Source organism: Montipora foliosa, chromosome 14 (assembly GCF_036669935.1).
Source record: "Montipora foliosa isolate CH-2021 chromosome 14, ASM3666993v2, whole genome shotgun sequence".
Lineage (NCBI taxonomy): Eukaryota > Metazoa > Cnidaria > Anthozoa > Scleractinia > Acroporidae > Montipora > Montipora foliosa.
Genome location: NC_090882.1, coordinates 11,821,239 through 11,838,530, shown reverse-complemented (window position 1 = coordinate 11,838,530; position 17,292 = coordinate 11,821,239). Strand labels below are relative to the sequence as shown.

Here is a 17,292-nt window from a genome sequence, read left to right as displayed (position 1 = left end):
AATGATGCTGATAATCAAAATGAAGAGGATGATCAAGATGATGACAATGACGACAATAATGATAATGTTGATGATACTGATGATGACTAAAATTAAGATGATGATAATGACGATGACATTGACAACAATGGTGACGACGAAGATGAATAAAATCAATATGACGATAATAACGATGACAAATATTAATGATGATGATGTGGATGTTGTTGATGATGACAATAATCAAAATAAAGATGATGATAATGACGATGATAATGACGATGACAACAGCGATAATGATGATGACAATGACGATAACGATGATGATAGGGAGGATGTTGTCAATGATCAAAATGAAGATGATGATTATGACAATGACAATAATGATAATGATGACGATGACAAAGCTTAAAATGAGGATGATGATGATGATGGTGGTAGTGTTGGTGATGATGCTGATGCTGACGCTCATGTGTAATGATAATAAACAATAATTATATAGTGATTTAACAATGATAACTGCATCACATAACAATTTCTCAGAAATTGATAAACATCAGTGAAACCTTAGTGCATGGGTCAAAAAAAGGAAAAAAAAGAAAACTTTAAATCAAGAGAAAGTCATTAATAAGAGGAAGTACATTCAAAGTAATTGAAGTCAATTGGACATGATAACTAGCTTAATTGGATCCCACATGCATAGAGAGCATTTAAAATCAACCTTCAGAATAGCAGTAGAGCATAACAGATATACATGTGTACATGTATGGACATATGTGTGCCCCAAGTGTGCCATGGAAAGTGTTCGTATTACAGAAAACTTTCTGTTGCAAGAACGTTAGGTCAGTTCACAGCTATCACAGTGATGCACTGGGCTGATTCAGCAAACAATGGAGACAAACTACATGTAATACAAAACAGAAACAGTGGACAAAATCCCAATTAACACAATAGAGGTGCGTGCAATAATGATCCAATAAAAAAAGAGACGTGTGCATGGTGAGTGGGAAGTTTTTTCTTCAATGCCCCAACTAAATGACTAACTCTTTGTTCTTTCATCTGTTTCATACCCCAATCAAAGACTAAGAAATCTTTATTGCAAGTATTCCGGTGAGTAGGAATTTCCGCACTAAACATGTGCATTAGGTTTAGAGGTCTGAGTGTTTCTTGATCAAATTCTCTCGCTTTTTTCTTTCAACATGACTCTTTTAGATTCTCTTTCACAAAAGATGGTGATGACAAAATTATTTTGAGCTTCAAAATAATATCATTTTTGTCCTACAGTTAGACACCTAAAAATTAAGTATGTCAATCATGAAAAGTGTAATCTCCATTTTACCTGAACATAAGCCTTCTTCAACAAGATTGGTTCCATGGAAGTTCCAAGGCCGGGTCCACAGTCTCTCTGACTTCTTCCAAAAGCACAGGCATACCAATACGAATGCACTTCTCGAGCGTGTGCAGAAGAGTTCTGGAGAAAAAAGGAAATTAGAGGTCTTGAAGCTAAAGCTCTTGAAAGGCCTGATTTTTATTTTGCTATCCAAAGTGAAAACTTTGGATAATAGAAGCTGGTTCAATACCAAATAATAACCATCTTAGAGGGCAACTACATTACTTTAAATAAGAATTATATCTGCATGAAAAATAAAGACCAAAAAAACAGGAGAATGATTTTGCTTTGAGGATTACTAACCCAATGGTCGTGGGTTCAATTCCCACCCTAGTCAGAGTTTTTCTCTGTCCTTGTGTGGGCCCAATTCCATTAGTAGGGCTAATGCTCAGATGGTTTACATGGGTAGAAAATAGCATTTCACATTATGCTCTAATATTTTAATTCTGTTGAAATATAAGTGCCACATGGCCAACGTTTGCAAAAACGTTAAACCTAGCTTCCTCGGTTTTTCGGCACTTGAAAAACTGATATCACATTTACCGCGGCTTTTTTCGTGAAATTTAACATGGAATTTCCTCGTCAGGTGGTGAATTTTCCTACAGAATACCACATCTCTCATCACAGTAAGCTACACAGGGAAATATTTTGTTCTGATGTGCTACGACTTCCAACAACTACTTCCTATTATTGGTAGTTTTTAACAGCATTCATTATCAAGACTCTTCACAAGTTAAAATCTTTGTTTAATTTGTAATTTATGGTTGAGCGAGTGTGCCCTGAGAGGTTTTTCTCTGAGTACTCTGGGTTCATAAAAACCTTTTAGGGCAGCGTAGAGAACCAACACACTCAACCATAAATTACACCTAACTCCTAAGGGAAACTACTATTAATACAAAATGCTAATGCAAAACAATGAGGTAATAGCAATTGTGGGAAATTAACAGCAATCTAATAAAAACAGTAATGCAAGGGGAACAGGAAAAGTAAAAGTAAAAGATGTGTTAAATTAATATGTTTGAGTTGTTCGATAAGTGTGGAAGCTAGTTGATGTCAATGTTCCCAGAATGGTCACACAGAAAGTATACTATTTTACCCCAGAAGATGGCAAGTCCGTAGCAAAACAACAAGAATGAAGTGACTAAAAAACAAAATCTCTGACTTGAACTGGGCCAGACTGGAGAAAGTAGGTGGTTGGGGCCATAGACTTTTTGCTGTGTGGAATGTAGCGAGAAGTCAAAGTTCCCGTAGCTGTACCTAAGTCGGTGACTGGCCCTCCTAAGCGGTTTTGGTGCAGTAGTTCTTGTTTGATCTCCAAAATGACCTTCTCAGTCACAGGTTTCCTCTTCAGATAGCACTTGAATCCTTGATATTGTTGTGATCTTTGGATGGCCTGGTGTGGAGTGAAGATTTGGCTAAGTATAGGTTAACTGAGGTTGCGGATGCTTTTGACGGCAGAGAAAATTCTGTGGAGGCTGCTGGTCTTGAAGCCTCCAGATCATTTCACGTGTTAGTCCTGCGTTTCCTGTGCCTAGGGTGCTTTGGGTCAAACCACTTCTATTATTATTATTTTGCTTGTGCAGAGTGATTCCAAGCTCTGATCCAGTTCCGTACTCACAACGGGCGGACCTATAAGACGTCGCTGATTCAAGTCTCACGCTGCAAGCTAGTGAACTCCATAAATGTGTTTTTGTTTTTGTTGTGTTCTTTTTACTATTACTGAGTAGTATCTTGAGGTGAGCAGTTTTATTAATATTTGCTTATTGTTTTATTATCTAGATGGGGGTTCGTCTAGATATTTATCTGGCAGTAATTGGACTTTTCTGCTCTTTTAAATTGCTTTATGCGCAGACCTTTCTATTTACAGTTTCCTTTGCCTTATTTTGTTTACATCTTGGCGCACTGCTTGCTATTTTCTTTTTAATCTGTTTAGACGTTCATATGAATCCCGGGCCTGAGCGTTCTATGTCTTTGAAAGTCGGTCATTTGAATGCTCCCGGTGTTGTGGTCTGTCTTCTGTGGTGTATCATGGTTAGGAGGGTAAATGCTCGGAGATATTAGCTACACCAAGCTACTCTAAAATCCGAGGGTAAAGAAAGATATATGATATGATATGATGAAACATTTCGCGTAGTTCGAATGTTATTGAAAAGTTCAAGGAGATCACTTCCATTATTTTGAACGAAAATTTTAATATTTTTGCTTTGAGCGAGACATGGTCGAATGCTTCCATTCCAAATCACTTGTTTGATATTCCCGGTTTCCATCTGTAAGATCGTCAGTGAACACACGCCATGTTTGATAGAACTGACTGGCTCGCGCTACGTGCGGAGGAATGGATACTACATCCCTCCCAAACTAACAAAAGCTTGTAACTCTGGCAAAGTTCAATCCAAACAAAACTTAAATCAACTGTTAAGCCAACACACAGTCCTTCAAATATGAAGGCTGGCGCCTTCCCCGTCTGGGTCTCATCACTGCTGGTCTGTCCACTGGTTGGAATTATCTCTGCACTGGGTGGCTCCATTGGCTTCTCAGCATTTTCCGTCATATCTGGCGGGTAAGGTGATGCACTGGGTGGAGTCTCGTTTTCTGGGATCTCAAGGTCTGGAACTGCCTGTGGTGTTTGTACTTCCTCATTCTTCTTTGGTTTCATTGGTGGTGTTGATTACTGCATTTGCCAGCTTAAATTGACTAGCATCATGGCAAACTGTTTGTCCATCTGTCACATGTCTGGCTGTTATTTGGGAACCACGAATGCTGCACACAACATAGAACACAGGTTCATAGGGTGTACTCCACTTGTTCTTCCTTGGTTGCTTGACAAGAACATAATCTCCTAGTAGCAGATTATTCTCTCTGGTCTTTCTTCCTTCTCTCTGTTGCTTCATTTTCTGCTGGTATTCTGCATCTCTGTGGTCTATGGTGTCATCCTTCTCATTTCTCTGTGTTTCAGGTTCAATGTATTCCAACTTCATTCTCACGGGTGTCCCCTTAAGGGCTTCATAAAGGTGCAACTCCTGTAGCTGGATGCGTCGTTGATCTGTATGAGCATGTCTTGAACTGCATTTCTTCTCTCAAGACGGTTTTTGCCTTGCAGATTTGCAATTTGTTCGGTCTTGTTTAGGTTTTGCATTAATCTCTCTGCTTCTCCATTTGCTCTTGGGTGGAGGGCTGTCACCCTGTGGTGCTGAAATCCTTCTTGCTTTGCAAATTCATTGAACTCTTTAGAATTGAACGGGGGTCCGTTGTCACTCTCAATTCTCCTCAGAGTTCCATATGTGGCGAAGATGTGCTTCAATCTCTCCTTGTTGGTCTGGAAGTCAGTTGATCTTACAGACTCTACCACTGGGTATCTGGTTCTTTTGTCAATCAGGACGAGATTGTAGTGTCCATCTGGGTATGGTCCACCATGGTCTATGGATACTGTGTCCCAAGAGCAGTTTGAGATGCTGGTCACCCTGATTGGTTCTTCTCTGTCTCTGTCTTTGGTCAATAGCTGTGTCTATCATGCTGTTCATCAGTGGGAACCAGTATTTTTCTCTGAGCATTTGCTTGGTCTTAGTTTTTCCTTAGTGTCCTAAGCTGTGTCCTAGTTTAACCACTTTCCTCTGAAGTGCTGGTGGTAGTATGATTCGACGTTCTCCGAAGATAAGTCCTTCTGCAACTGATAACTCCTGTTTCACATGTACACTGTAGGTAGTGTTTAAGGTCTTAGTCTCTCTTGTGTTTCTCCCAGTCCCCTTTAGCGATCCTCTTGGTTAATCGCTGCATGATCTCATCTTTCTGAGTTTTCTCTCTGATTTGTGTGACAACCACAGCATGCTCTGCATTCATGTTCCATCTGATGATCTTCTCAGTTATGTCATGCCCTGTCTCAGGCAGAGGGTGTCTGGAGAGGAAGTCTAAGGGATCTGCTTCATCCTTTCCTGGTTCGTACGCCAACAATTCTGAATCTGGGTGCTCCAAGTAGGTAAATTCTCAGTCTCTCCTTGGCCCATTTGATTGCCAAAGCGTTCTCCTCAGTTTGACTGTACCTCTTCTTGGTTTCTGTCATTGTTCGGCTGATGAAGTGTACCGGTTGTATGCCTCTGTCTGTCTTCTGCAGCAGGGCCGCTGATAATCCTTCATTGAAGCTTGCTTCTGTACAGAGGATTATGGGTTTGCTTGGGCCGAAGAATGCCATGGTCTTCTCATTTGAGATGGTGTCTTGTATCTTCTGAATGCTTCCTCTTCTTGTTTACCCCAGTGAAATTTGGTTTCTTTTTTGGTTAGCTGGTACAGTGGTGCTGCTATGGCTGCATAATTCTGTATGAAGCTGTCCAGGTAGCTTGCCATTCCCAGCAAACTTTGTACTGCCTCTTTGTTCTCAGACACTCCACACTCTTTGACTGCTCTTGCTTTGTCAGGTGATGGCTTCAGTCCATCCTTGGTGAAAACATGTCCGAAGAACTCAATTTGTTCCACTCCAAACTGACATTTTCCTCTCTTAAAGGTGATTCCATGATCTCTTGCTCACTTTAGGACGGTCTCCAGTACTTCTCTATGTTCTGTCTGGTCTCTTCCTCCCAGGAGTATGTCGTCCCTTTGGTTTAAGCAATGGTGTATGTCCCCAAAGATTCTGAACATGGCTTTGTCAAAGACATCTTGCGACGATTTCGCTCCGAACACCAGTCGTTGGGGTCTGTAATTCCCCCAAGGTGTGCTGAATGTTGCTACTACTAATTCGACTGGACAGATCAGATGGTAGGCGTGCAGGCAGAGTGGCCTTGTATGTTTCGTCCGAATTTGCTCCAAGAAGAAGGTTTGATTTAGAAACAAATGAATTTGAGTTGCTTTGGGTCAAGGTAAAAATTATTTTTTTTACTTTGCTCTGCAGGGCCTGTTACAGGCCAGAGTTTGCCAGCAATGAAATGAACATACGGTTTTTGGAAAATTTGCAGTCTTGCATTGATAAAATTAATCAGGAACCAGACACTTTTCTTGTTTTACTGGGAGATCTAAAACCATTAAATAGTAAAATTCCAGTTAAAGTAAACAGGTGTCTTTGAAATCAAGGCTTAAAACTTTGATAGCTTTGTGTTTAGTTAACATAGGTTGGAAATCCAAAGAAAAACTGGAATTGATTATACTGTCATGCATCTTATTATGCACATGTCATGCACTTTCATTATCAAGACGAAAATGTGGAAGGGCTCAACATGGTGAAACGCTTTTATTTTGTTGACAGCACGCAGTCCATGGAAGTTTATCCCACTATCCTTACTTTTGAGTCTATAACGGGAGGAAACCTTCACTTTAAATGCGATTATCAGGGATATTGTTGGCGCGTGAGGCATGGGCCTCTGGCGTCAACAATACCGCTAGCTACGCAGGCTCCCTCGGGATATTGAATCCTTGCACATAAATGATCACTTACCCAAATTCTACTGTGACGAAGATATCCAAGTACTGGCAAGAAAAAAAAAAAAGTAAAAGATTAAGGGAAAGGGAGAGATTTTGAATCAAGTTATTTGGAATAATCAATTTATTACTAGGTTGCCATATGGCATCTGGGTGGAATTTCTCTGTTTTATTATTTTTACCGTGTCAAGCAATCTCGTTCCCAGAGGCTGCGATCCTTTTGGTCGATTTTTCCCGCGCATGACAAAAGGGACCCCTGGGCACAAGGTTGCTGGACAAGAAAATGGAAAAGTTGCAGAATAGGTCTTTCCTGTCCCTCCTCTTCTAAGTATTGTCTTTGTGCATAGTCTTCTGCACATATTTTGGTAGGTTTCAAGGGGTAATAGAAATTCGTATTATTTTATCTGGTGAGCACAGCAGAATATTTAATTAACCTGCAATGGCGTCAAAGTCATTGTAACACGAATGACGTTTTAATGGGTCTTTCAAAAATATATACCCTTATAGAGCTCAAGAATGGAACGTCAATTGGATAAACAAGACAGGTGGTGAAAAATTAATACCTAGAATCTTAAAAGCGACAATGGTCTTCGACGACAATAGACCAATTTCGTTATATTAAAACTCAATCCGAAACAAAAGACATCATCTCGAGGCTCTGGGGAATAAACTCATACAAATCCTTATATTTATTCCCCAGAGCCTCGAGATGACGTCTTGTTTTTGACTAAAATAATGTTAATATATCGAAATTGGTCTATTGCATTTCGCTGTTGGATATCAAAGTGAGCTTTGTTTCTAATATTTTACTGTCGTGTTATGTACAATACTGAGACCAAATGGCAAATTCTATATGTGTTTAACAAACATTGAAAAAATTGAACGCCTTGAATGCATCTGTGTTTACTTTCAAAGTTGCATTTCAGTTGTCTGGCTGTTTACATTTATTTTGCACTCAACTCTGCACAGTCTTCAGGCAAAAAAAAGTGGAAATGTGAAGTGCAGCAGTATCCGTGGCAGGTTAACCCCAGATCCTTCTTTCTTGTGTAAGCGGTGTCTGGACATAGCCCGTCCTATCGATGGAAGGCCATTTGACTCAGTCACTGTTAATGAGCAACATCTCGATGTTGTGGACTGTTTTTGTTATCTTGGTGACACCATTGCTGCAAGCGGTGGCTGTGAAGCTACCACTGTAACAAGAATCAGAGCCGCTTGGGGGAAGTTCAGAGAGCTTCTTCCTCTACTCTGTTCAAAGAGTTTATCCTTACACACGCGGGGTAAAGGGTATAACACCTGTGTCAGGGGCACCTTGCTATATGCATCTGAGTGCTGGCCCCTGAGGCAAAACGATCTGGCACGGCTACTTAGGAATGAAAGAGCTATGCTCCGCTGGATCTATGCCATAAAACCTACTAATAACATCAGTACACAGGACCTCCGCCTGAGGTTGAACATAGAAGATCTTGGTGCTGTCCTCAGGCGGAAGCGTCTTAGATGGTTTGGCCATGTCCAGCGGAGTGAAGAATGGATTGGGAGAATAGGTGGCATGAGGGTAGACGGTCGTAGGCCCCATGGACGGCCACGGAAGACATGGCGGGAAGTCTTATCTGAGGACCTTAGGGAGTCCCGACTGATGCCGGAGGATGCGACAGACAGGAAGCGTTGGAAGCAAATGACCATGCGCCGTCAGACCCGCGATGCAGTGGATAACTGACGTAAAAAGGATAGTGAGTGAGTGTGACAGTGAAGAATTATGTGAAAGAAAGCTTGTTGTCTATTTTGTGCTTCATTATTCACCGAAAAGGTTCGTCAGAAAAGGGTTTGATCCTGAACTGAGAAATTTATTTAATTGCACGTGGTTTTTGACACCGTGACGGATTGTGTTTCTTGTTTGCACGCACGCAATTGAATTTTGCCTCTAACAAGATGACAGGAATTTGTAGTGGTGTTCTTTCTTGCAAATGATTAATAGGTAGCCATATATTTTTTAACGTCAGAAAAAGATTTGTTTAGGGACGCTAGTGTAAAATAAAGTTATTGTTAATTTGAGAAGCCAATATTTCTTTAACTTTCTCTTTAAAAACAGATTTTCCTTAAACTTTTTTTCAACCTATTCACTTGAAATATTATTTCTCACCAAGTCCAAATGAACACCCAAAAATAAAGATTTTATTTTACAGTGGAATATGTTTTTGTAATTTAATATTCTGTCAAAAATTTGCATAAGAAGCTTGAAATAAACATCGCAATGTACAAGCGAAATTCAGTCGCATTTTCTCTTCGCCAAATTATCCTTTGCATTACTCCTAGGAAAATCCAGTCTCCGCACCTTCATTACAGTGTTCCAGATAAGAGTCGGTCTCAGGTCAATAACCCGACAAAGAAGGCTTCCTGACCCGACAGATAAAATGTTAATATTCCGTTAAATATTACAACAAAATTTTAAAACGTACAGTTTTAGATTAACAATCTTCCTTGTAGTTCATTCGATGTAAACAACAATGTGCACCGTTGTGGTTGCCAAGCACGTGATCAATTTCTTCCTTTTAACATAACATAACCTTCCCCTTGATTTATAGAAGTCAGAGACTGCAGAAATTTCAGTGATTTACAATCAATTGTCATTAATCTTTCGCTGAGAATTCCAAATTCGAAAACTATGTTATTTTTTTTCTTCATCTGTCTTTTGGCTTGCCTTTTACTGGTAACTTCCGGCTTTTGCGATACTTTTTGGTGCAAACGTAAAGCCAAAAAATTTTGACCTGGCCATCAGATTAGACTGAAAAGAAGAGGAATTATGAAACGGAAACAACATGTTCAGTCCTTCCTTAGTGTGGAATAAACGTTTGCTTATTGCAACTGCAAGACATGAAGGGAAATGTCTGTCAGAGCAAATTGCAGCTAGTTTTTTTGCAGACTATTAAACTAAAAGAAGAAACAAGTGAGTTTTATTCAAGAGCGTGTTTTGTTATGGCCTGCAAGCAGGCCCATCCATAGAAATAACGTGCGGGTCGAAATGTAGGGGCTGGGTTTCGAAACTGGCAAACAAGCCCCTATATTTCGACCATGCCATTTTCAACAGAAGAGCCTGCTTGCATGCTAGTTTTCTAATCTTTGAACTGAATTTATTACCAAATCTTAAAAGGGAAAAAGACCTCAAAACGGGACAGGAGATTACAAAATAATGCAACGTGTGAGCCACCACGTCTGGGTGACCTCCCACTTGAAAAAATTAACTGGAACACTCAGCTGCAGTTCAATACCACCCAACTCAGTGCCTTCTGTTTTTGTGGAACACATACCACAGGCAACCAAGTTAACGCTAAAAAAATAGAGCATCTAGTTAAAATAAAACGTTTGTGTTTTTCCCAATGTGAAAGTAATACAGAGTTTACGGAATCCTAACGCCTGACTGTTTGGTCAAAGAATGAAAGTATAGCTTGATTTGAATTAAAAAATTTTCAAATAAATCCATTGTTGAAAGCAATTTTACGCAATACTACCACCTGATTTCGGATATACCAAGTGAACGGAAAGCGAGTTTAAAAGGAAAGCTCAATGTAGTGCCACAGAAAACATCCAAACTAAAATAGCCTGAGGAGCTTTATGCGTGCAAAATAATCTCCAGCACCTTGATTGAACAACATCCTTCTACTGCAGGTTTAACAATAAAGGAACTAAATTTCAATGCACTTGATCAACAACTCCCTTGCTTATTAAGAAACAAACTTAAGGAAGTAAAGATATCCGTGTCTCAGTAAAAATAAAGATATATGAAATGAAGAAAACAAAAACCAAACCCTTAACATGTCCCTATTGTACCAATGTGGACAGGCACACTATATATATGTTATTTGCCAGCTGGGAGGTCTGGCGCTAATCGTATGGCCCGCAAAAATATAACAACATGCAATAACATAGGTATTACGGCGTTTCTTGCTACGCCCGTTTACAGCATAGTTGAGTTATTATTCATTTCTATCGGAAGTTTCACTCATGCACACAACGTGTTATATATGCTGTTCCTTGCTAGTTGTATTCATTCCCTGAAGAAGTCTCAGTAAGAGGCGAAACGCGCCGGAAATAAACGAAAAAAGCGTACAACTACAAGAAGTCTTCCTTTGTGCTGCTCACTAGGTTTCGTTAAAAAATCAGTTCACGCAGCTTCACTAAGCGTTTTCTACCATTGAGATCTTATGCAGGGCGCCGCTTCTTATTGCATAAAGCCATTCACGACCACACGGAATTTGCTTGGGCGCTGCGGTCGTACGTCACGGCGTGACCTTTGGCCATCTCCGATCCCCGTACAAGAATCACCTGGCGGGAAGCTTGTCCTTGACCGACCTTGGACAGCGTATCCTTTGCACAGTTTCATATGGGACAGGGCATTTCATGCATTTGGACTTAAGAGCTAACTAGCTCAGTTGTTAGGTCGCGTAGCGTCAATTTTAGCGTCTTGCTCGTATTCTGTCCGGCTTTTAGCGTTATGGCCGCGTCATAGGCTCTCTGATGCTTGGTTGTAGTTTGTTTCTAGTTTTGCTTTGGGCCATGAACTTGACTATAAGCATCTGTTATTTAGCTGGGCCACACGTACAACGTACACTTGTCTTGTAATAATATTGATACTACTATTACTATTCTCAAGAGGCTTAGGCCGTTGGTATATTAAGTGACGTGCATTGCAGTTTGCTTTATTTATGTATCGGCGTGGCGTTAGCGTGTATTTTTCTCTTTTCATTTGCTAGCATGTTGCGCGGACTTGTTTTGTACAGTTTTATGTAATTATGTAGTTTAATATAATTACTTAGTTTACGAGGAGCAAGCGTTATACTTCTGTGCATTGATGTTTAGCGTTGCGTTCCACCTTAGAGTTGCATTGCGTTGTATTTTCAGCATTGTTTAGCGTTGCATTGCGTGCCATTGCATTCTTAGCATTCGTTGTATTCTCAGCGTTGTTTAGCGTGGCGTTGTAGTCTCAGCGTTGTTTAGCGTTGCGTTGCATTGCAGTGTATTCTCAGCGTTGTTTTTTTTTTTTTAGCGTTGGGGATAGCCCGTCTTATATGAATAGTTCATTACAAGAAATGCCGATGTACATAGTAGGGAAAGCAGACAAGCCTGTTTCGTGGTCGCCCACTCATCAGGGGATTTTTTATATATATATGTATCTTGGCAGTTGGGGGTTTGTGTAGTCTTGCAGGGTTGCAGTCTTGTCAGTTCATTTTATATGCCAATTGTTAGGGGTTGGGTTGCTGGCCAACGGCACGTTAGTTCTGGGCACCTGACCTCCACTTGAGCCAACTGTTGTTAAATGGGGTTAACAACGAGAGCGCTTGTGTTCCCTTGAGGGTCTTGGGGGAATTGTTATGCACAAGTCTATGCATGCGCCTCGTCGGCATTCCTTCAGGCTAGTGGTGTTTCATGAAGCACTGGTGCCAGTGCATCCATCAAGGGTCTGCTTTCCCTTGCATTTTGCTATGTTCATTCCTGTACATGTGCCAGTGCTGTCGGCGGTCTTCTGTTATCCCCAGGTGCCTGGGTGCTTCCTGTTTGTTGTAGTGTCTGTGTTCCCTAGAGGGTCTGCGGGATTTGTATGCACGCATGCCAGTGCACACGCCTGTGTCTACTTTCCTCCGTGCCAGCTAGGTGCTTGTGCTAGTGCATCAGTCAGGGGTCTGCTTTCCTGTACATTTTCCTGTGTTTGTGCCCTACGCCAGTGCATGCTGTCTGCTCACATTGGTAGGCCTGTGCGGTTGGGGGCGGTTTTCTGTTGACTACCTGTACGTGGATCCCTCATGTATGTTGTGGTGTTTGTGTTCCCTGGAGGGTCCGCGGAACTTTCCGCACACACGCCAGACCATACGTTTTAGGTCTCCTTTCCTTCCGGCCAGCAGGGTTTCGCTAGGCCCTTGAGCCAGTGCATCAGTCCGGGGTTTTGTATTTTCTTCTATGTTTGTTTGTGCACCGGTGCCAGTGCATGCTTTTAGCTCACTTTGGTAGACCTGTGCAGTCTGAGGTCTTCTGTTGTCCACCTGCACGTGGATCCCTCGTGTTTGTTGTACATTTGTGTTTCGCGTAGAGTCTGTGCACACGCGCCAGTGAATCCACTGATGTCAGCATTCCTTCATGTCAGCAGTGTTTTGTGCAACATGTGCGCTGGTGCATTCATCAGGGGTCTGGGTTCCCTTGCATTCTGCCATGTTCGTTCGTGCCACTGAGCCAGTGCATGGTTATAGCCCGCATTGATAGGCCTGTGCAGTTGGCGGTCTTTCATTGTCCACATGGGTGTGGATCCCTCTTTTCGTGTAGCTTGTTTGTTTCCCGAAGGGTCTGCAGACTGGTTATGTACACGCACCAGTTCATATGCATGTCTACTTTCCTTCCTTGCTAGCAGTGTCTTGTGAGGCAATGGCACCTGTGCATCAGTGTAGGTCTGCCTTCGCATGCATTTTGCTGTGTTCTGTCGTGCACCTGCTCCAGTGCATGCCTTGAGCTTATGTTGGTTACCTGTGCAGTCGGCAGTCTTTTGGGATCCACCTGCATGGGGATCCCTTGTGTGCGTTGTAGCGTTGTACAAATTGTGATGCACACATGCCATACACCTATATAAGTGTTCCTTCGTGCCAGCAGTGTTTTATGAGGCGTCGGTCAGGGGTCTGCATTCCCTTGCATTTCACTGTGTTCGTTCATGTAGCTGCGCCTGTGCATGCCTTTCAGCTAGCATTGGTTAACCTGTGCCTTCCGCGGTCTGCTGTTGTCCACATGTGCATGGATCCCTCGGGTTGGTTGTAGTTTCTGGGTTGTTCTGGCAGTTTGCGGTTAGCACATTGCAGTGGTCTAGGCCGTTAGCGTGGTCATGAGCAGTTCTTTGGCTGTTGGGTGCCGTCGGATATGGGCGATTCGGGGCTCTTGCTTAGGGGCCATGAGCCACTCTCTCCAAGCCATCTAGGCTCGGAGGTCCTCTGGCTGGGCGTGGGGGCTCATGGCTGGGTTGTCAGGTTTTGCCAGCCATCGGTGCAGTCTCCATATTGGAGCTGGCTGCCAATAGTGGAAGCTCCAGGATGTTTCGGGCACCCAACCTCCAAAGAGCGACGATTTTGTTTAATGAGGTTAAGCGAAGTTTAACCAAGTAAACAACTAGGAGCGACTACAGCCAATTGGTCAGTGGTTGTAGTATACTGGCGCATGCGTGGAATACCTCGTGCTTTGGGCTGTATCGCTTATTTATCAGTGTGGCGGGAAGTAGGAGCATTGTGTGTGGAGCGTTTAGCGGTTTTTGTTCCCTCCCTCCCCACCCTCTGCTTTCCACTGTGTATCAGTGTGACGGGTGCCCATTCTTCTCGGGGGCGTGGGGGCTCATGGCTGGGTTGTCAGGTTTTGCCAGCCATCGGTGCAGTGTCCATCTTGGAGCTGGCTGCCAATAGTGGAAGCTCCAGGATGTTTCGGGCACCCAACCTCCAAAGAGCGACGATGTTGTTTACTCATGTTTACTAACGAAAACATGGTTGCATCACAGAGGAATTAACTTAAGGTAAATTTCCACCAACACATCACCACAGCAGCAGACGGTCAACTGGAAGTAGAGCTGTTTGCCAATCGCTTTTAGTTATTTTGGATCAAGATTATCCGCAGTCCTACATATTTAATGAGATATATTTGCCAGGCAATGGCGCATAAATGTAGGTAAATGTATAAGAGTGTAGGTTGATGCACAGGAGTGTAGGTAAATGCATATAAGTGTAGTGCAGGATACTCTTTGTGTTATTATATATGGTGTACTATGTTATTAGTGCTCTATGGGAGCTAGCATGAAGTTTTTGCCGGTGGACGGGTAACCCGTCCCCCATGGCTCAGGGTGCACAATTCAAACATGAAACGAGGGGAAAAAAAACCCCTCAAATCTTGTTTGAATCATGTAGTAGCCGTGAGCCATGGGGGAGGGGACTAGATCTTGGCATGAATTCATAATGATGAGGCTAGCCCATGCAAATGGTCAAACTTATTTCCGGATATAAAATGGAAGTCAATATGATAATCGCAGTTAGACAGGCAAATTAAGCAGTTACGTGCAAGCCTGACAAACATATGAACGAGGAGGAAAAATAATCGTCTCATATCTGAGGTTTTGCACACTCCTTGATGACTGCGCCACAGGGACAGGATGTGAGTTATGAGCAGAATTTAGACAAATAAAAAGATGAATTAATTAAGGGCAAACGTATTTCCGGTTCCGGCCAGAAGTAGCTCAGAACTGCTATGAGGCATGGGTACAAGGGAGAAGACTATCGGCCAAAAGTAGATCATAAGTGTGGCACTGTCTTCTAAATTTCATTGCTCACATGAAAAAAAGCGGAAATATGGAATTATAAAAACGCCAACAGCTTAAAAAGTAGTTTGTCTAAATAACGCTGTGTAAATATTTTTTCTACCTATACGTGCTTAAGCGGCAGTCATTAGTACTAAGTTTAAGTTTCATTTAGATCACAATTTGTAATTAGATTTGTATAGTCATCTGGGTAATGCTGATTATAAATATTGTATGGGTTTGGGTTAGGGTTAGGGTTAGGTGTTTAAACTCAGTAGGGGACATATGTCCTCCTGTTTAGCACCTGTATAGCCTGTGTGACAGGCGCTAGAAAGGGGAAGGGAGAGGGGAAAACTGGGCACGCGCAAAACGCACAGAGCGAGTGAGAGGGGAAGAGGAAGCGCTTGCAGCCACCGCATTGTTTATTTTGTCTCACCCCCTCATTAATATGCAAACGGCTAACATCCACAACCGTCTTAAAGAAAAGAAAATCATGAAAAATGTAAATGGCATACAGTGGATAAATTTCACTAGCCAATTATATAAAGCAAATGCTAAAATTTTCTTGTCTGCAATAGACAACTGCTCGCAACCAATATTAGAGCCACTGTCTCGTCCTTACGCCTAGAGTTGATTTTCATTAACAAATGGTAAACCATGGTATGATTATACCAGACTAATTCATTGTCAAACAAAATTTTGCCGCTATCTGTTGGATTTAGCACCAAGAAGAGAGTGCCAGATTGTGGAACATGAACATCAAAAACCTTTAAAATTATTGCCACTGGTTTCATAAAAGTATTTTAAAAGTAAAAAATGCACTGTAGATCCAACTAGAAAAGCAAAATATCACAACTTAAAACTTGTCAGGTTACCTTTCTTGAAGAAGGAACGAAGAATAGCGAGCTCTCCGTACGCTCAGGACTCTAAATGCGATAGTGCCACCTTGTGAAACCCCAGATCTCTTTCCCTTCAATTTCCTGTATAGCCAAAAAAAATATATGAGTTGTTGATCTCAAGGAGCGACATATATACCACGAGTTACACCTCTAGATCTGAATATTCTTTACTTTAAATCCTCTCAGAATATCCATAGCATAAATATTGCTCACCTCAAACCAGTCCATGTTTCAATCGTGTGTGATTCATCGACCACACAAGCAACCATTCGTCGTGAAAACACAGTAGGAACCTCTTGTCACGGGCACTTTCCGCAGAGGAATAAACAATGTGATATTTTCCACCCTTGACCTCTGTTAAATCAGCGAGCTCATAAACTCATACTCTCCACTTCAAAAATTTGGTCGTTAACAATGCTAATAAGAGGGCAAATTACTAGCACGGAAGTCTGAGCGTGGCCATTGCGATTTCTATTTTGTAATATTAAACACCAGCAACTGGAAGATGAGACTCTTTCTATACAGTTGTTTCACCGCTTTCCTCTGTTCATCTTTCAAGGTTATTTTGCGACCTTTATCTTCTAACTCCAGCAAGATTTCCTCCCAAATTTACTCAAACTCAGTTCGAGTGCATCCGCCATCTTGATTCTCAAATGGCTACCAAAACATCTCGACCAATCAGAAGGTCGTATCAAGCAATGATTGACGCATAATTTAACACAAACCAATGGCGATTTTTCTTTCGTCGGCGAACGAGAAAGCCGAAACAAACAATGCGCTGGCTGCACTCGCTGCAGGCGCTTCCTCTTCCCCTCTACCTCGCTCCGCGCGTTTCGCGCGTGCCCAATTTTGCCCTCTCCTTTCCCCTTTCTACAATTGTAGCGCCTGCCACGCAGGCTAGCACCTGTACAGTGTACAAATAAATAAATAAATAAATAAATAAACAGCCTTTCAAACATTTCTGAACTTCTTTTCAACGTACTTTATCTCGGTCTTTCTCGACTAGTTGTTTGAAAGATGGAGCAATTGTTTCTTTGCTTTTTGTGGCATCATTGAAACATAAATAACATCGTTCCCAGCTCACTTTGCAACGAATATTTTATAGCCTTCCAGACCACTATATGAGTGCCTACACCAAGTAGTTACCGCCTTCCAGATCATCCGCTGTATGCCGGTTGATCCAACGGATTGAAATCTACGTAGCGCCAAGGATAGGGTTGGAGAACGGGGATCAACACTTTTGGTGTCAGTTTATCCACATGAAATGGGCCATTGTTGCTTTCAATACCAATGGAGATCATGATCACACAATTTTAAGG

The 17,292-nt window shown here is 41.9% G+C and overlaps 1 long non-coding RNA gene across 1 annotated transcript in view; it reads right to left on the bottom strand.

Moving 5' to 3' along the window:
- LOC137985360 (uncharacterized) overlaps positions 1–16,632 on the bottom strand; it is a 30,280-nt gene extending 13,648 nt beyond the window's left edge. The window contains exons 1-4 of the long non-coding RNA XR_011119288.1: positions 16,187–16,632; positions 15,950–16,054; positions 6,789–6,820; positions 1,319–1,450 (exon numbers count right to left, since the gene is read on the bottom strand). This is a non-coding gene — a long non-coding RNA (uncharacterized lncRNA). The remainder of the gene's footprint in view (positions 1–1,318; positions 1,451–6,788; positions 6,821–15,949; positions 16,055–16,186) is intronic.
- Between the last annotated feature and the right edge of the window lie 660 nt (positions 16,633–17,292).